The following is a 17,424-nucleotide window of genomic DNA, read 5'->3' on the forward strand; positions in this document are numbered from 1 at the left end:
CGCAAACCTAGGATGGCATACAGGAAAGGGTTTCTCCAAGAGCATATGTATTTTCCTGGATGAGAAAAAAGTCATTTGCAAATACAAGTTCTTCATTATTAAAAAGAATGCCAATTTTGGGGTCAACAGTTTTTTTAAAAATAATTATTTTTATTAAACATAATCGACGAAATTCACCATTGAAAATCACGAGGAAGAGACATTACAAATTCCTTATTTCCAATCTAGTACACAATATATTAAGTTACAATTACAATATAAGACAAGTCAAGGGGTTTCAAAAGTCTCAGGGTCCATCAGGGGAGAAGGTGGAGTGCAGATATCACCTCTGTAATGGTTCCATGGCCCCCACACCCTGCTCCATTTCTCAGGGCACCTTCTCGCTACATAGACCGACTCCTCCCTGAACATACACCAGTCTAGGTCTTCCTCCCACTTTCCTAGTGTGGATGACTGGTGGGTCCCCCACTGCTGTGCTATATTCCTTTTCGCTAACATGAATGCCAGGGTTGCCCATTATGTGGTGTATGAGGTGAGATCCGTATGTTCCCAAATGTTTAGGAGACACCTGCGAGCCACAAGCTGAAGGTCAATATGGAGTACCTCCCGTAGTGTGCGGTGTATGGCTTGCCAGTAAGACTGTATGTGTACACAACTCCATAAAGTGTGGATAAAAGTTCTGGTCTCCCCGCACTCTCTTCTGCACTCCCCGATTTCTGCTCTGCCAAATCGCACCAAGCATGGCTCTGTGATGTAGATCCTATGTAGTATTTTGAGCTGCACCAATTGCAACCTTGCCTGGATTGCCACCTCCCTCGGGGAGGAGACCACCTTCTGCCAGTCTCCCTCATCTAGTTCCAAGCCATCGCTAGTCCATTTCTCCTTCAATGATTGTAATGGATCTTCCATATATTAATATAATTTTTTCTATTTTTTTAAATAAATTGTATACAATCACAAATGCTGCTGCATGGTTAACCACTGCTGGCAGAGAAACATAGTACAGTGCTGTTTATGCGGTTACCCCCTTGCTGGCCAGATTTTGATAGAGAAGTAGGTGTAAGGAGGAAAGGACAGAAAAGTTAGAAATGATCAAAAGAAGAAGATAGGACAGGCAAGTAGAGAGGTATACATTCTTGACTTAAAACATTAGCGTCCGATATGTCAACTGCAGTTCGTTTTATCTCAACTCGAGGCTACTAAGCCAGTTTCCAAGTCCATCCGGTTCGTCCTTTTGTTGTGCGTTCGGCCGTGGATCGTTATATTAGGTGTTCGGGTCGGTTTCCTATGGAGGTTCATATGGGTCTAGGGACCAGTCCAAAGCTTCCCACAGTCCCCCTGATGACGCTTTCCAGGGGGAGTATTGCAGTGCTAAGCGGTCCGCTCCTCTAAGGTGAGTGACCCAGTTGATCCACCCTTTGTAGCTAGTTTTGCTAGTGTCTTTCCAGTTGGTTAGCACCAGTTTGACCGCAGCTGTCAGAAGTAGGTCCATTAGTTCCCTCTCTCTCTCAGAGGAGAGATCAGTTTGTATAAACGCTGTCGTGAGGGAGGCAAAGTCTCTCGCTAGATTGCATTCAAAACACACTGTCTATGAAGTCAAATATCCTTTCCATGAACACCTTGATTGTTGGGCAGTGGAAGATGAGGTGAGCTAGGTCTCCCTTTACTGTGTTACAATTCCAGCAGGGGAGCCCTCCCTGAGGCCTAGTGTGTGTAGGCAGTCTGGGGTCCAGAAGGTTTTGTGTAGTAGCCAGAGTTTTGTTTGGGCTAAGACTGGGTGATCTTGTTTCAGGTGCCCGGGGCCTACAGAGTTTTCCATTCATGGTCTTTTAGTGGGAAGTGGATATGTTTATCCCAGTACTCTGTTGTTTTGGCATTAAGCTTGGTGGTTTTCAGGAGTAGTAGTTTGTATATTTGCGAGACTTGAAGGCCTATTTTGTTGCTGTTTGCTACATACTGGAAGATCGAGCGTTGGGTGCTGGTTAGGCTTGTCTTTGACAGGGCTGTTTTTATCTTTAGGAATCAATAGAGGTCTATGTTTTCCAATTGGTGGGTTGTTTTCAGGTTGGCGAATGTAATGGGGGATGTCCCCTTCTCTTATAATCAGTTTTTTTATAAATCTGGGAGATGGTTTTCTCCGGGAGATGTCCATCGAATAATCTGTCCTCCAAGGGGGAGACTTCCGGAAGTGTGGTGTTGCTGACCATCTGGGTGAGCAAGGCATGTCGCATTTGAAGATACCGATAATATTCGGTATCCGCTAGGCGGTACTGCTGTTGGAGGGAGGCAAAAGGAAGAATAGTCTCCCCATTCCAAACATCTTTGATCTGCAAGATTCCAATGAGATCCCATTTATCGAAGCTCTTGGATTTCCATAGACTACCCAGCCTCTCGGAGTTCCACAGTGGAGTAGCCAGGGTGAGTCTACGGTCCCATCCCAACTGTTGGTTGGTCAACATTTTTTTAATTGTATCTACTGCCTGTTTTTCCCTTCATTTTTAAAGTCTCCTAGTGACAGGTGAAATATGAACCCAATATTAGTGGTGCTCTGAAAATGATCGTATCTGCCTGCATGAAGATTGAAAAGAAGCATCATGGACCTCGATTCACCAAAATGTCAGGGTTAGCAGAAATAACTTCTTTCTCTCTGTGACATCACAGGAATTGTCATCACCTGAACTTTGACAGCAATCATCACAGGAAGTCACTTCCCATGACATCTGACCTTACCCCATCACACACATTGACATAGTGGTTAAGAACTGAATAATAAGTGCACAATTAGTAGTTACTAAGGTACATTGTGTTTTCTCTATGCCACCTATATTTTAACTAGGGTATAGCCTCACTTTTCCAGGAACTCAGTCATCATCTGCCCAGGTACAGTTATCATATGCCTAACACAGTTTTATACAGGTACAGCCGAAAACACTTAGCCACAGCCATGGTATGCCAGTCGTTTATTCCTTACCTGTTCTTGACAGTATTTATTTGTAACTCCGTTGCTACTCCTGCATCGAATGCCCAATACAACCTTCCTTCCAGCCTCCAGTACACTAGTCCAGCTTCCAGAGCCATGTACACCCCTCCTAGGAGCAGTACTGGTGTCCATTGCCTGGGGCAATGTCCATGGGAGCAACCGAAGCGGTCTACCTCCCAGGATACCGTAAATGCACTCAAGTTTGATGTTCTCCATGAGGTCCATCAGATCACTTACTTTATGACTTTTGGAAATAGGATTTACTCGCCGCCTGTCTAATGTAGTATCATTAGTGTATTGATTTACTTCTGTAATCCATTATTTTTCAGTATGATGTTGAAGTCACATAAGTATTCAAATGTGTCTTAAAACAATGGACAATGAATACACTGACAATAAAAATTCAATGTCATTTCTGAAAGACATTGAGTTTGAGAAGCAAACAGGCCATGCTGGTGATATATATTTAAGGAACAAATCCTGTCACAAATAGAGTACTAGAAGCACATTTCAGCCCTGTTGTACAGATTAAATTTAAGATTCTGAACAATTCTCAATGTTGCTGCTTTATTATAGTGGTAACATGAAAGGCATACTTGGAAAGTGCATGTACATGCAGCCAGCCTCTTGATAAAATACAGATGCTAATGGCATCAATTGTATTCTTTCCAAAAGGCAAATGCTTGTTTAGCGAAGCTAGGCTCAAACCTTTGACCATAGGGTCAAACAAAGACAGCTGTAGTATGTGCAGAAATCTACTGATCCGGCCCGGCATAAAATTATGCAATGTCTGCACTTCTCAGCAGAAGTATTGTACTATTAATGGACAGTACCAGCGCTCCATAGAGGATATTTAATAACTAATTTCTAGAATCTGACACCCATTTGTAGCATTTGAAATTACATAACACTTCCAAATACTTCTTGTTATTGTTATTAGACCAGAAGATCTCCATATTTTTTAAACAACACTGTATGTGTTTGTAATTGATGTGCCTTCCATGAAATATCAGCACACAAAAACTGTACCAGCCGTCATTTTACATTGCCTCCAGAAACTCAGTAACCCTCAGCTTGACTAACCCTATTTTTGTTGACCGTAGAAGTCTGTGAACTTTACCCCTTCTAACCAAGGGTAAAGAGCTTGTGCCCTCCTTTTCAAACATGGCAATATTGGTATACACCTGATTGTCACAGTTAATGTTCTTTTAAGTCTCTAGTATATGGTACTACTTGTACCCATGGCCTGAACATTAAATGCTACTAGTAGACGGCAGCACCCATTGTGCCACCAACTATGGTAGGACTGCAAAACATGTCTCCAGGATATGCTCTTGCAAGCGGTGTGTGCAGTTTTAAGTTACCATTTTGACCTGGCAAAATACACCTTTTGCCAGGCCTAAGCCACAAATTTTAATACAAATAAGTCACTCCTAAGGTAGGCTTTAAAATCCAAGAGGGCAGGGTGCAAAGTATTTAAAAAGTAGATCATGTGTATTTAATGTTTTGCTTGTCCTGAGGAAAAAGATCTCCAGGTTCGTGTTTCACTGTGGCGAAGCTGGCTCTCCCATAAAATTATTACCACAAATAAGTGCTAAATTGAGATTGGCAATAGCTAGAAAAATGATTTAAGGACTCATTTTAATAGTAATTTAAAATCCAACACAATTGTTAAGTCAGATGTTATATTGCTACTTTTGAAAAGGCACTTTTACAAAGTTGTCATTTTCCTGCCTAAAACCAAAAGGCTTTCCTGCCAGTGTCCCGCTGTCACCTGACCCTGATAGATATCGTACAGTGAGATGTGCATTGCTATCTGGCAGTGGATAAAGGGCTCTGGGTGTGGGGAGTGGGACTGCTCTCTTGTCATTAATGCTTGTGGAGGGGCTGTGCCGAGCTCCTTTCTGTGCTTTAAAGGATGCCTATCTTGTCACTGGCAGATGGAGCTCACGCCTAGCCCTGCCTCAACTTACTCTCTTGTCAGGCTGGCACCAAATCCAGTGGGAGTTGAGGAATGGGCCAGATCTGGTTTAGGGGGTGGACAGAGGCTTGCCTTCCACCCACAGAATGCATAAAGGTAGACCACATCGACCTCTCCTTAGAACACTCCTGCACAGGTGAGGAATCAGACAAAGGACTACCCTGCTGTCTGAAGAACCTGAAGGAAGACTGGTGTGCTTGCCGTGAGTCCCGGACCCAAGAGAGCTCTCCTAGGGTCAGTTGGCTAGCCTCCTGTTTGAGCGACAGGGACCCAACAACTTTCCAGTTGCCTCTTTCCCTGCAACTGCCTAGCTGACCAGTTTTACCTGGACCTCCCATGGACCTTGAAGTTGGCCACTGCTGGAGTGAGTCCTAACCCTCAAGTGGTGCCCCTCAGGTCTTGGACCCTTGGCTGATGTTAAAGTCTACTCTTCTTTAAGAAGTGGAATTTAGAATCTTTTGGCAACTTTCTGCCTGGAGAACTGACAGACACAGGGATGGTTGTCAGAGCCACAGCTTCACAGAAGACCGCACCAGGAGCCCGCTCTTCAGCACCCCGCCTTTGTCGAGCCCCATTTAAGATCCAGCTGGCCCCACCAACGACTCACTGGAAAAGTCAGAAGGAACCTGGGGGCATATTACCAAGCAATAGCGATAATTATCGCTATTGCTTGGCTAGAGACAAAAATTTACCGCTGCCCTGCGGCGATTTTTACCGCTAATAAACCTTGGTATTACCAAGGTTTATCGCAAATGCGATAAAAATCGCTGCAATGCATGAATATCGCTGAAAAGTCAGCGATATTCATGCATTACCGAGCTAATGCTCTTAGCCATGTTATCCACCTCCCATTGGATAACATGGCTAAGAACTGCTCAGGGCAGGTGTTAGCTTTTGGAGATATTCGCGCTTAGCGCAAATATCTCCAAAAGTTGGTAATAGGAGATAGCGATGTTAGCGACTGTTTTCAGTCGCTAACATCTTGGCACGCCCACTTTGCATATCATTAGTGATAAATATCACTGACTTGCAAAGTGGGGCCCAAGATGGTCGCTATCTCCTACTAGCTGTCGCTAACTGGTGTTAGCGACAGCTAGGTAATAGGGAGATAATTTTATCTCCGCTTTCTTGGCTTTTAAAGCCAAAAAAGCGGAGATAAACCCCCTTGATAATATGCCCCCTGGTCCCTGTATTTGACCTGCGCTGCATTGTGGCCAGCCTTAACTTTTGACTTTGACCCAGTATAGCGTAACCAATTCAATCTTAAAAAAATCATATCTGCTAATTGAATTTATATAATGTTGGTGTCATCTTATATATTAAAATGTATTATATTAGCCTAATTCACAAATGTAAACTTACACTTTTGTGAAAGTTTATGTTTGTTTGCTATTCACAATTTTTTTTACAAGTAGCATCTTTATGACGGCAGAGTTTCACCAAATGAAAATATAGAGCTGTCCTATCTTTTTTTATGTGGGGAGACTCTGCAGTCATAGAGATAATACTTGTAAAAATGTCTGGGAATAACAAAAAAACGTAAACTTCCACAAAAGTGTAAGTTTACCTTTAGGAATCAGGCCCTTTGTTTCTAAATTGGCTTGGGATTTATCTTGAGTAGTATTTTCACTTTACTACTGTTTGAAGTGCTGCATAAATACCTTACACTTTGCAAGTAAAATTGACAAACACAGTTTCAAGCATTTTGTTAAACTCAATTATGGGTGGGTACTCAATGCACTGTCTAGGCAATGTAGATTTAAACTGCCTTGGAAACCAAGCTCAGTCCAGTCCATTATGAAAGAAGTTAATTGCGAATAATGCAGACAGGTTTAAAAGAAACTAGACACTGACACAGCCAGCATACATTTCTTCTTTCAGGCCACACAAGAAAGTCTGCATGTGCATGATAGAGGAGGCCATGCCTGTAATACACAATATTGATTGATTTGAGAAGGAGAGAAATAGGGTGGTAGTTGTAATGATCTATCGTATCAAGGGTTCTTCATTTTCCTTTCTATTCTTTTCTTCTCCCACTTTAATTTATTTCCTCCCCTCTTTGCCTAGTGTCCTCATGTCCTACCAGCACACTGTTTGTCATTCTCTCTCAGCTTGTTCTCTTCAGTCCATCCCTATGGTACTTCAGCCCAGTCAAGACAGTTTCTCACCCAGATTGCTTATGACACTGCGATTCAGTGTATATTTCAAAGATCTAGGGGATGGGGGATATAGATCACTTAAATGCTTGCAACAGGCTGCCAAGGCAGCAACAAATAAGGTTTCTCTCATAGGGTGCAGGGCGATAGAAGCAGCAGCATTTCAAACCTAACTCATATGCAGTACCAGTACTGAACATATAGCAGCATTTCAGGCTTCATCTTCACACATAACAGGTAGAACTCTTGCCAAAGGGTAAGATTTCATCACACAGAAGTGGTATACTTTAGGCAGCAGTACTACAAGCTTTGCTCCCACAAGCAGCAGTAGTAAAGCACAAAAGTAGCTACTGAAGCTTCCTTCAAACATAGAAACATTGGAAGATGCAGTGCAAGCTTCCTTTAACCCCTTCGCCACGGGGTTCATTCCCCCGCGGCGCGGGGGAACACATTGATATTCTGTAAGTAAATTAGAACACCAAGCAGAGCAATCCTGACTGTGCAGTCATTACTGTTGATAAAAAGCATGTTACCGCTCCAAACTATAACTTACCACAATTTCAGGAATTTGGCCTGCAGGACTAACCTTGCAGTTCAAACATTTGTGTTCTTGTATTGATTTTGAACAATGTATCTGGCGCAAGAAAGTTGCTCAGGGAGACCCTTCCTGCTAGGCTATATAAGTGAAGGAAATGGGAAACTTCCCACAAGTTTACAGAGGGCGTCCTGGTCTGGGGAAAGTTTCAGTTCCATTTCCTGTGTCCGAAAGATTCAGGCAGGCTGCAGACACAGAGAGAGACTTTCTGTCCCTCTCTGGAATCGCTCGCCTTCTCTTTTTCTCTGGTCCAGATCAGTGACCCAGCATATGCCCTTGCAAAACTCAACACAGACAATGGTGAGAGACTTTTCATGCAAGTTGTCTATCATGCCTTGGTTTCAGAGGTCATCCCCAGGACAACAAACTGCTGTTGGAAGGTGCCACAGTGCAATGTTTTTCTTTCTCTAGGCTGCAGTTTGAGGCTGAATAGTTTCATTTTACATTACATGCATTTAAATCTGAATGTAATTTTAAAATTAATTTTAATATATAGTGTGCCAACCACCTGGGCAGTTTGGGAGGGCTACCAATTTACATGGGCTGGCCCGGGCTCCAAATGGCTCCTGTAGACCCGGCTCTGTACGCATCACTCCGGCAGTCTGTCACTTGCTTCCCGTCAGAGTCCTCGATTCCTACTTAGCAAATCAGATCCATGTAGCCAGAGCCTCAGGAAGTAGCTGAAGCAATTAAAGGCTCCAGTCCAATTTCGCCCACCCTAGTCAATGTACCGACTCATGTTCCCTTGGAGCAAAGCATATAAACCCATTTTAAACATGCAATCCAGAAAAAGTAAACTTGTTAATTCTGAAACCCCTATCTGTGTGTCTGCACCACCTCAAACTACACCCTACCTTAAGAAGACAAGTAAACCACAATATCAATAGGCCTTGGATTTCGACAAGTCTGAACCAATCGATAATAAAACAAATTATTTAGAAAATAAGAATCAAACAAAGTATAATACATCAAAACAACAATGATCAAACAACTAATTGAGCCCAAATTCAGCATCACATAAGCAACCACTTTTATATAGCATAGCAATCCATCTCAGAAACTTAAACTTAAACTCACACCACAGGCACCTCAGAAACACTCACAACTTCCTGAATCATTCTGCTCTATTCATATTTACTTTCCGAATCATTCAGGAACAGCACTGCAAGTCACACCTCTCAGCAAAATCTTGACACTGGAAAATCCCCTACCTCCCAGACTGGTCAGGGTATAAAGAAAGCTAAAAAGGGTCTCTCAGCAAAATGACAATTATTTGAATATGTAACCATTCTCTGCTACCAAGATTTGTGGGAGCAAAACTGTCCCCCAAAATGTTGACACCCCGTTTGAGTTTGAGTGGAGCTACTTGGTCTAAAACCTCTGTCATTTTTTAGTTAAAGTGTGTAGTGAGGTCATCAGCCGTCCATGATGAGGGATGGAGTTGAAGATGGGGATGAATCATGGATCTAAGTTCGGATACAGGGACTTTTTTTATGTTTCTGGTCAAGAGTTTAGGTTTGATGTCACGTATAGGTTGGTGGTTGACAGGTGTGTCAATCATGAACAGAATGAGGTGGTGGTCGGACCAGTCAATGGGAGAAATCGCTCTCAGAGAGACCAGTTCGTTGTTGGTAATGATTGCATCTAGTGTTGCACCTTTGATGTGAGTTGGCTTATTGCAGAGTTGTTTGAGGTTATGTATTTCCAGAGGGTTGGATAGGTTCAGGACAGTGGAGTCTTTTTGGTCGTTCCAGTGGATATTGAGGTCATCCGGGAGCACGTCTTTGGTATCTGTCAAGGAGAACCGTGTTATTAGGTCTGTTAGTTCTTTGGGAAAAAGAGTATGTTTTCCAGGTGGATGGTAGATGGTGTGGAATTTGGTGGATGAGGTGCCCTTGGTGGTGAGTTCCACACCCAGGTATTCAAACGATAGGTATTCTGCAGGTTTGAGTTTGGTAATCTGTATTCCCGCTTTGTGGATGATGGCTAGTCCTCCCCCTGTTTTGATTGGCCTGTCTTGTCTGATTATGTTGTACCCTGGGGGGTGAGAAGGTCAAGAATGGGGGTGGAGTGGACATTGAGCCAGGATTCATTGAGGAAAGCGATGTCAATTTCTTCAGCGAGAAGAGCTTCAGCAATGTCTGTAGCGTGTTTTACTGCTGATCTGCAGTTTAGGAGCATACAAGAGAGCGGACGGGGAGCCTCAATGATTGGAGGAGTTAGGTGGATAGAGGTGTATTGGGCAGGGGGTCTAGGCGAGTTGATAGTATTAGGGCTTCTGTTAGTGGAAATAATGACAGGGATGTGGAAAGGGGCAGACTTCTGTTTGGAAGCGAGGTGAGAGTCATTGATCTCATCTGGTTTAGGTGCCGAAAAAAGCTGGCTATCCCAGTTGGGTCTATGTGCTAGACTCGCAGCTGAAGTGGAGGTCGAGGGGTGCTCTGGGGGGCCATGGGAGGTGAATTGAGTGGGGCCATGGGAGGTGTATTGAGTGGGGTAGGGGCAGAAATACCCAGGGGGAGGGAGCACAGTGGCTTGGCTCTGTTGAGGAGGTTTTGCTGTAAGTGAAGGAAATCAGCAGAAAGGGAGTTAATATTCATCTCCATTCTGTTTAGTTGCTGTGTTACTGAGCTGAAAAAGTTGAAGGTTTTAGGCCGGGGTCGAGACCACTACTTGACTCTGTTACTGTAGCCTATGTATCTATTAAAACATTTTTTTCCTGAACGTTGAAACCTGAGCAACATGGCTGATGCCCGGTGGAGTTGCTAGACAGCTAATGAGGAGATTGGCCCTAGTTTCCCCCTCGACCGTCACCTACTCAGCTGGACATTGGACACAGTTCTTCCTCGTCTCCCTGCTATGGCTCCATCCTCCCCTCCTTTCGTACAAATTCTCTCAACCTCGTTCTTTGTTTACTGTACCTTACTACGCTATTGTAACTGATGCAACTTGTAACGCAATGTTCCTCTGTATAGCGCTCTGATACCTCCGGGTCTAGCCAGCGCTATATAAACCTTTTTATATGTACTTTGTAATGCAACGATTCTCTGGTTAAGTGCACTGATACCTCCGGGTCTAGCCAGCGCTATATAAACTTCTCAAATCAGATAAACTCAAAACTGGTTCTCCTGAACGCTGAGACCTGAGCAACATGGCTGATGCCAGGTGGAGCTGCTAGACAGCTAATGAGGAGATTGGCCCTGGTTTCCCCCTTGACCCTCACCTACCCAGCCGGACATTGGGCACAGTTCCTCCTCATCTCCCCGCTATTACTCCTTCCTCCCTTCCCTCCTACAAATTCTTGCAACAATGTTTATGTGTACTATACCTTACTATGCTCTTGTAACTGATGTAACTTTAAATGCAACGATCCTAAATGTAAAACGTTCTGATGCCCTCTTGGGTCAAGTTCGCGCTATATAAAACTTTATAAATAAAATGTGCCTCATTTGTTTCTCCCACAGTTTTCATGATACAGAGAGTCCCCGCTTTAAGGCATCTCCCGGAACATCAAATGAGCAGAGTAAAATACCCTAAACAGTAATGGGGTCCACTAATAATTGAGTATTACATCAATGAAAAGTTCAAAGGTTCTAGTACAAAAATGTATAATAAGACATATAGAGCCAATGTCATGAAGGCTCTCAGATGCACAGCCATACAGATTATGCAAAGTCAGAAGTTATTCTTAGTCCCAAATGAGCATCAAAATCAGAAAGAAATGTGGGCAGCATCCCTATTAGAACAGGAAAGTCTTCTGGCTCACCCCCAAAACCAAGTGGTTCTTATCTACAATTCTTGCATAGAAAATTACTAATATTGCAAACTGCTTGTGGTGTGAGCAAAGGTATCATTCCTTGAGCAAATCAGAACAAGAATAATAAACATAATTACCGTAACACATAAGCACCATCACACATCTTTAATAAAATGATTCAACACCCTCTATGCTAATGTCATCTCGCTATGTTCGAACGAATATGAAACATTTAACAATATGACTTTCTCTCATTGAATAGGTCCTGTGAAGGAATAGATACTTGCTGCAACCTTACATTCTCACCATAGAAATTTCATAGTGAGCAAAACAATACAGCAAATAAAATAAAATAATATGACCTCAGCTTGAATGCGTGCTGGAGAGCCTGTGAGGAGAGGATGCATGTGTGGGAGGGGGAAGAAGCAGGAGTTAGTGACAGATATGGTAACCATCGTGTTTAAAATTGCGTTTTACACGGAAATGTGGCATAACTAAAACACATTAATAAATACACTCCTACACATTATGTGAAATTTGTTTCAATTGCAATTATGTTGTCAGTCTATATATGCAAAATCATATGTGAAAAGGCATATTATTATTCATTATTATTGCACAAAATATAAACCTGGAAAAACTATTGCACAGTCTCAGGAGGTCTGTGGCTACGGCCTATTATGTTTTTGGAAAATGTGAGCCTACTTGCAGCTCGAGTGCCTGTCGGCTCTTTCATTTTACTTGTCAGTTCTTTGTTTGTTTAGTAAGAGGTGAGATTTACTTCTTGCTCTGAACCACCCTGTAATATTCAGTTGACAGTGCAGGTTGCTGAATCAAGTCACCTCCTCTTTCAAGGGAAACCCAGTCTGGTTTGAATTTAATCAGTGATATAAGATCAATTGTTTTTACCCCCTTACAGAGGCATGATGTCTCCCTATGAGAACAGCTAATGTCGAGCCGGGTAAACCTGCTAGAACTGAAGGAAGTCTTGTACAATAGTGTGATTTTAAGCGTGAAGATTATATATTTAAAAAAAATGGTTTTAATTAAAAAAAAGTGTGTGTGATTTGTGATATTGTAGCTGTGTTCCTTTTACATTTTGGAACAAAGGGCTTAGTACTTTAGTGTAAAGAATGTTTAGATATGTTTTCAAGGCAGTTGAGTGCTGTGAAACAACTGAGCTAGACTGCATTGTAGTTCCAATTTCTTTGATGATTCATGAGTTCTACTGACATTATAGAGTTGTTTTTATCTATACTACTATAATAAAAGGAAGAACTTTGAGGCTTTGAGGCGGGTAAACTCGGGAACCACAGCGCCAATCCACACACCCGATACACCGTTGTAATCGTCAGGGTGTGCAGATGGTTATAGGCTATATAAATTTTAAAATAAACGTTATTTAAAAAATGTACATTAAAAAAAAGTTGTCCCTCAGAAGTAGCGCCGGCCGCGACGTGCGTGCTCACGTCAGGAGCGCGGGGAGGAGCGGGGAGGAGGGGCGTCCAGGAGCGCGACAAGGAGCGGCGGACATGCCGCCGGAGGAGTGGTGACCAGCGGCGGTGAGGTGACAAGCAGCGGACAGGCGGGAGGAGCAGTGAGGTGACGAGCAGCGGACAGGCGGGAGGAGCGGTGACCAGCGGCGGTGAGGAGCGAGGAGCGACGGACCGGTAAACTGAGGAGCGCGGGGGAGGAGTGGCGGCTGAGGTAAGGGGACCCACGGACAAAGTCGGGGCAGGCGGGGTCCCGGGCTTCTGGACAATGTTGGGGCGGGCGGGGGTCGGGGAAGCCTGATTGCTCCCGGACAAGGTCGGGACGGGCTGCTAGTTTTTGATAAAGGGCCATTTTTGTGACTTTTGCTACATGCATTTTGAAGATTTAGGGTGCTATCAATCGAGTACCTACAGATTTGATGGTGGGTACCAGTTACAGGATATACCTTAAGATTGGTATTTTTCCTACCATCTTTTAATGTTAGTTTTATTTTGCTGTTTGTAACAGGATACATTGTGCACTGACTAGCTTTAGCTTGAGTTGAAATGTCAACATGCATATTTTTAGTTTTCTCAAGAAATCACAAAGTTTTTTAATGCCAGGGTAGACATTATAAGGAAACGTTAAGAGCTATATGTTTATCGATGAATGTTTATCCTACCATCTCTAATCAGTAACTTGATATAAAAAGTAATCATAGTAAATGATAATGATGGTAGGTCTAGCTATTTATCAATTTCAATCTTAAGTGGTCAGCCTCAAATGAGTCCACTTCATATTGAGTGAAATGTTCTAATCCGCAAGTCTTAACTGTCTTTCCCATCATCACAATTAACAGCCTCAAGATATTTAGATATTTATTAATTTCAGCTGATTAGCCAACAGAGTATTGTCAGGGGTGGAATCTATTTCTGATCAGAGTTTGGAAGTTAGTTATACATCTGATCCATTAATTAGGGAGAATGTTTGCATTTAAAGTGATTCTAGGTTGAATCACTTGTGCGACAACCTGTCAAAGAGAAATCACAAATTAAAGTGCACGATCGCGCTGAGCAAGTACGCTAGCAACAGATTAATGGCAGGTGGCAGTAAGTTTTAGCAACGTGGATCAGCCTCTACCTCGTTTCATCTGCGCGTCGGCGCCATGCTTCCTTAAGTGTAGTCTGCCCCTTAACTACGGGGAAAGACTAGAACGCCGCTTCCAAGATGGCCGATCCTCCGTGGCCACCCTAAAGTCGGGAAGTGATCCTCTTTCCACAACAAGCAGCTGTAAAAGCTGTGGTGGACCGGGGAGTCACTAAGTAATTACAAGCCCCCAAAAGTTTAAAAACAACAGGCGATTGATTTTTTACAAAAGTTTGTCAATGCATGAAAGTGCGCGATCGCGCTGAGCAAGTGCGCTAACAACAGATTAAAGGCAGGTGGCAGTAGGTTTTAGCAACGTGGATCAGCCTCTACCTGGTTTCCCAGTACCCTATGTGTCTTGTTGAACTGTAATTGGCTTATCTTCTCCTAGGTCTCACTTGGACCACTCGGCATTGATTGCATTTGTTCAGTTTCATTTTAAGTATGGAAGAGAGATGGGACCACCTTCTTTCCAACGATATTTCCTAGGGATTCCCCTGCTGCAGGGATGATCTACACAGTATTTACAGAATCAGCACGAATGGCAGCATAAAACAGAATATAGAGCCCAATAAAACAGAAAGCCACACCATTCTCCAGAGAATTAACTAAATCACATCTTCTGTATGAGGAATAACTATAAGGAAATCTTATTTACTATGTTGGACATACCTTGCGAATGTAATTACAGAGTGCGGGTAGCCAAGACCACCATGCAGGGCTAAATTCATCGTGTCTGACAGGTAATGAACTGTGCTGCTGTGTCAGGCTCCACCCAGCATAAATCAGGCCTAGCCCCAACAGTGTTTCTCCAACTTAAGCAAAGCATAACTAACTAAAGGTGTCATTAGCATAGTGGCTCAGGAAATGCAAAGAAGGAGGTGATGATGGTGCAGCAGTGGAGTAGCAGGCACAGTCCTGGTCCTACTTTTCTCTGCAAGAAACCTATGCAATGCAATGAAATGAAAGTCATGGAGATATGGTCCCTGTGTTTAAATTTTAAGAATAGTTTTACAGGTACGTCCCTAATAAATTGAATTCTGAAGATCTACATAATTGGGAGCCCTACTTATACTTAATTGAAGTAATCTAAAAATGGGGCAATAAGTAGTCTACAATTGCTACTATATGATAAAACAATAGGACTCTGTTCAACAGGTAGAGCAGAGTATATTTTGTACACTAGCTTTATATGAGGAAGTAGGATGGCTAAGAGTCACCTTTAAGCCCAATTTACTCACAAACCGGGAAAGTAGACTGGCCAGATCATTGGAGAACTATAAAATACCATGAATGAGGCCATTGCAAGGTGGCAATGGTAACAGTGCAAATATTGGTACTGAAACTAAATTTTGGGGCATGATTTGGCTTAAAAAGTCCAAGACTCATATTTATCAAGGTTTTATGTAACCCTGGTGCCATGCAATGGGGTGCAAGTGCAATGCAAAACTTAAGTGCCATTTTCGAGCCACGTATGGCCACCTTGCGTGGCCCTGCATGGCTTGATAAAACTAGAGTAACCCTAGGCAGCGTAAATTGCTGCCTTGTTTTACACTGCCCTGGGAGAGGGTTCCACGTGTGGAGCATGGGTTTTCACACACATTCACCCATGGATTTTGACAAGTTTCCTGATTCAAAAAAGAGATTGAGAGATTTTGCTGAACTGATCCATGATCTCTGATCTGTGTGCAACTGTCTGTCTTAATGGGAGTTTAGCACTAAAGAAAATGAAGCCTATAAGGATGAGGGAGGTCCAGGAGTATCAAAGACAGGCGTACAGTTTACAGGACTCCATTTTAATTGATTTTCATTTTTAGATATTGGAGAAGACCCCAACAGTTTTCAGTGCCTCCCAATACAGTTTAAATAGACTGGACCCAAGGTACTTACCTAGAAGACCCGGCAAGAAGAAATTGTGTTGAACATCTACCTTAGACACTTAAAACAAACTACGATTATCATGGAGATTTAGCCTAAAAAACATTTGAAAGCCATCAACATCAGCATAAAGAGGAACCTTGCGGCCCCCAAGTAACTGACCTCTCCCAGCACTATCAGCTTCTGTGAACTTCCTTGGGTGGAGGGTCACTAATTAATACTCATAGGGGGATATTCACAAGGACTTAACTCCGATTTATCTCCACCTTAACGCATCAAAAGTGGAGATAGATTTAACACTCCATTCACAAGCTGGTGCAAACTGCAGACCTCGCCTGTACTCCCGCAATAACTGACCCAAAATGTATCTTCACGGTGGACACCACCAACTAACCCTAATGAGATGCAGAGTAGGCGTTCCAGTGCAAAAACACATGAAAAAACCACAACTCCACTTTCACAACAAACTGCCAGATCTGCGAAGCAATTCAAAACCACACGATAAGCTGCGGTAGCAGCAGGTATTAAACACCTGCCTCCTGCAGGTGTAAAGCCGAACAACTACCTGCAGTAGGCAACGGAACCCTGCACACAGCCACACCCGAAGAACAAACAATATCATGGAGCTACTCACAATGCAGCTCAGAGCCCCAACAGAGCCACAACACCCACTGCAACCACCCCCAGGACTTTCACCCCCAGGACCCGGACCCCCCCCCCGGACCACCACAGAGCCAGCGTAGAATAAGACAGCGGACCTACCCAAAAGGCACCAGTCTCACAGACCTAAGGCCTGAGGAAGTCATTGCCCACTACAGGCTAAAAAGGACACCCATCATCCGCATCATGACGCACATCACCCACAGGATGACGGTACCAACACAGCGGAGAACCAACATCCCTCCGCAGACAAAGCTGCTGGCTGTGCTGCACCTGTTGGCCACCGGTACCTTCTAACCAACAACTGGCAGAGTCGGAGGGGTCTCACAGCCAGCCCTATCAAAGTTCATCACACCTCTCCTGGATGCCATCCTCAGCTTCATACCCCAGTACCTTCACTTCCCACACACTGCGCACGAACTGCAGAACTGCAGGAGACCAAGCAAAGCGTCTATGCCATAGCTGGATTCCCGGCCGTGTTGGGGGCAATAGACTGCACAGATGTCGCACTTGTGCCCCCAGTGGATACTGCACACCACCACCGCAACAGAAAGCACACGCATTCCATCAATGTGCAAGCAATAGTGGACCACCGGGGACTCTTCACCAATGTCATAGCAAACTATCCCGGCAGTGTGCAATATTCCTACATCTTCCGACAGTCCATCATCAACCAGCGCCTCCTGGATGGCACATATGGAACTGGACTGCTCGTTGGTAAGTACCAAATCAACACACCACATACCTCAAAGCCACCATCACACAACGCACAACTGTGAGAATGCACACATGACCAAA

This window comes from Lissotriton vulgaris, chromosome 5, assembly GCF_964263255.1.
Source record: "Lissotriton vulgaris chromosome 5, aLisVul1.2, whole genome shotgun sequence".
Lineage (NCBI taxonomy): Eukaryota > Metazoa > Chordata > Amphibia > Caudata > Salamandridae > Lissotriton > Lissotriton vulgaris.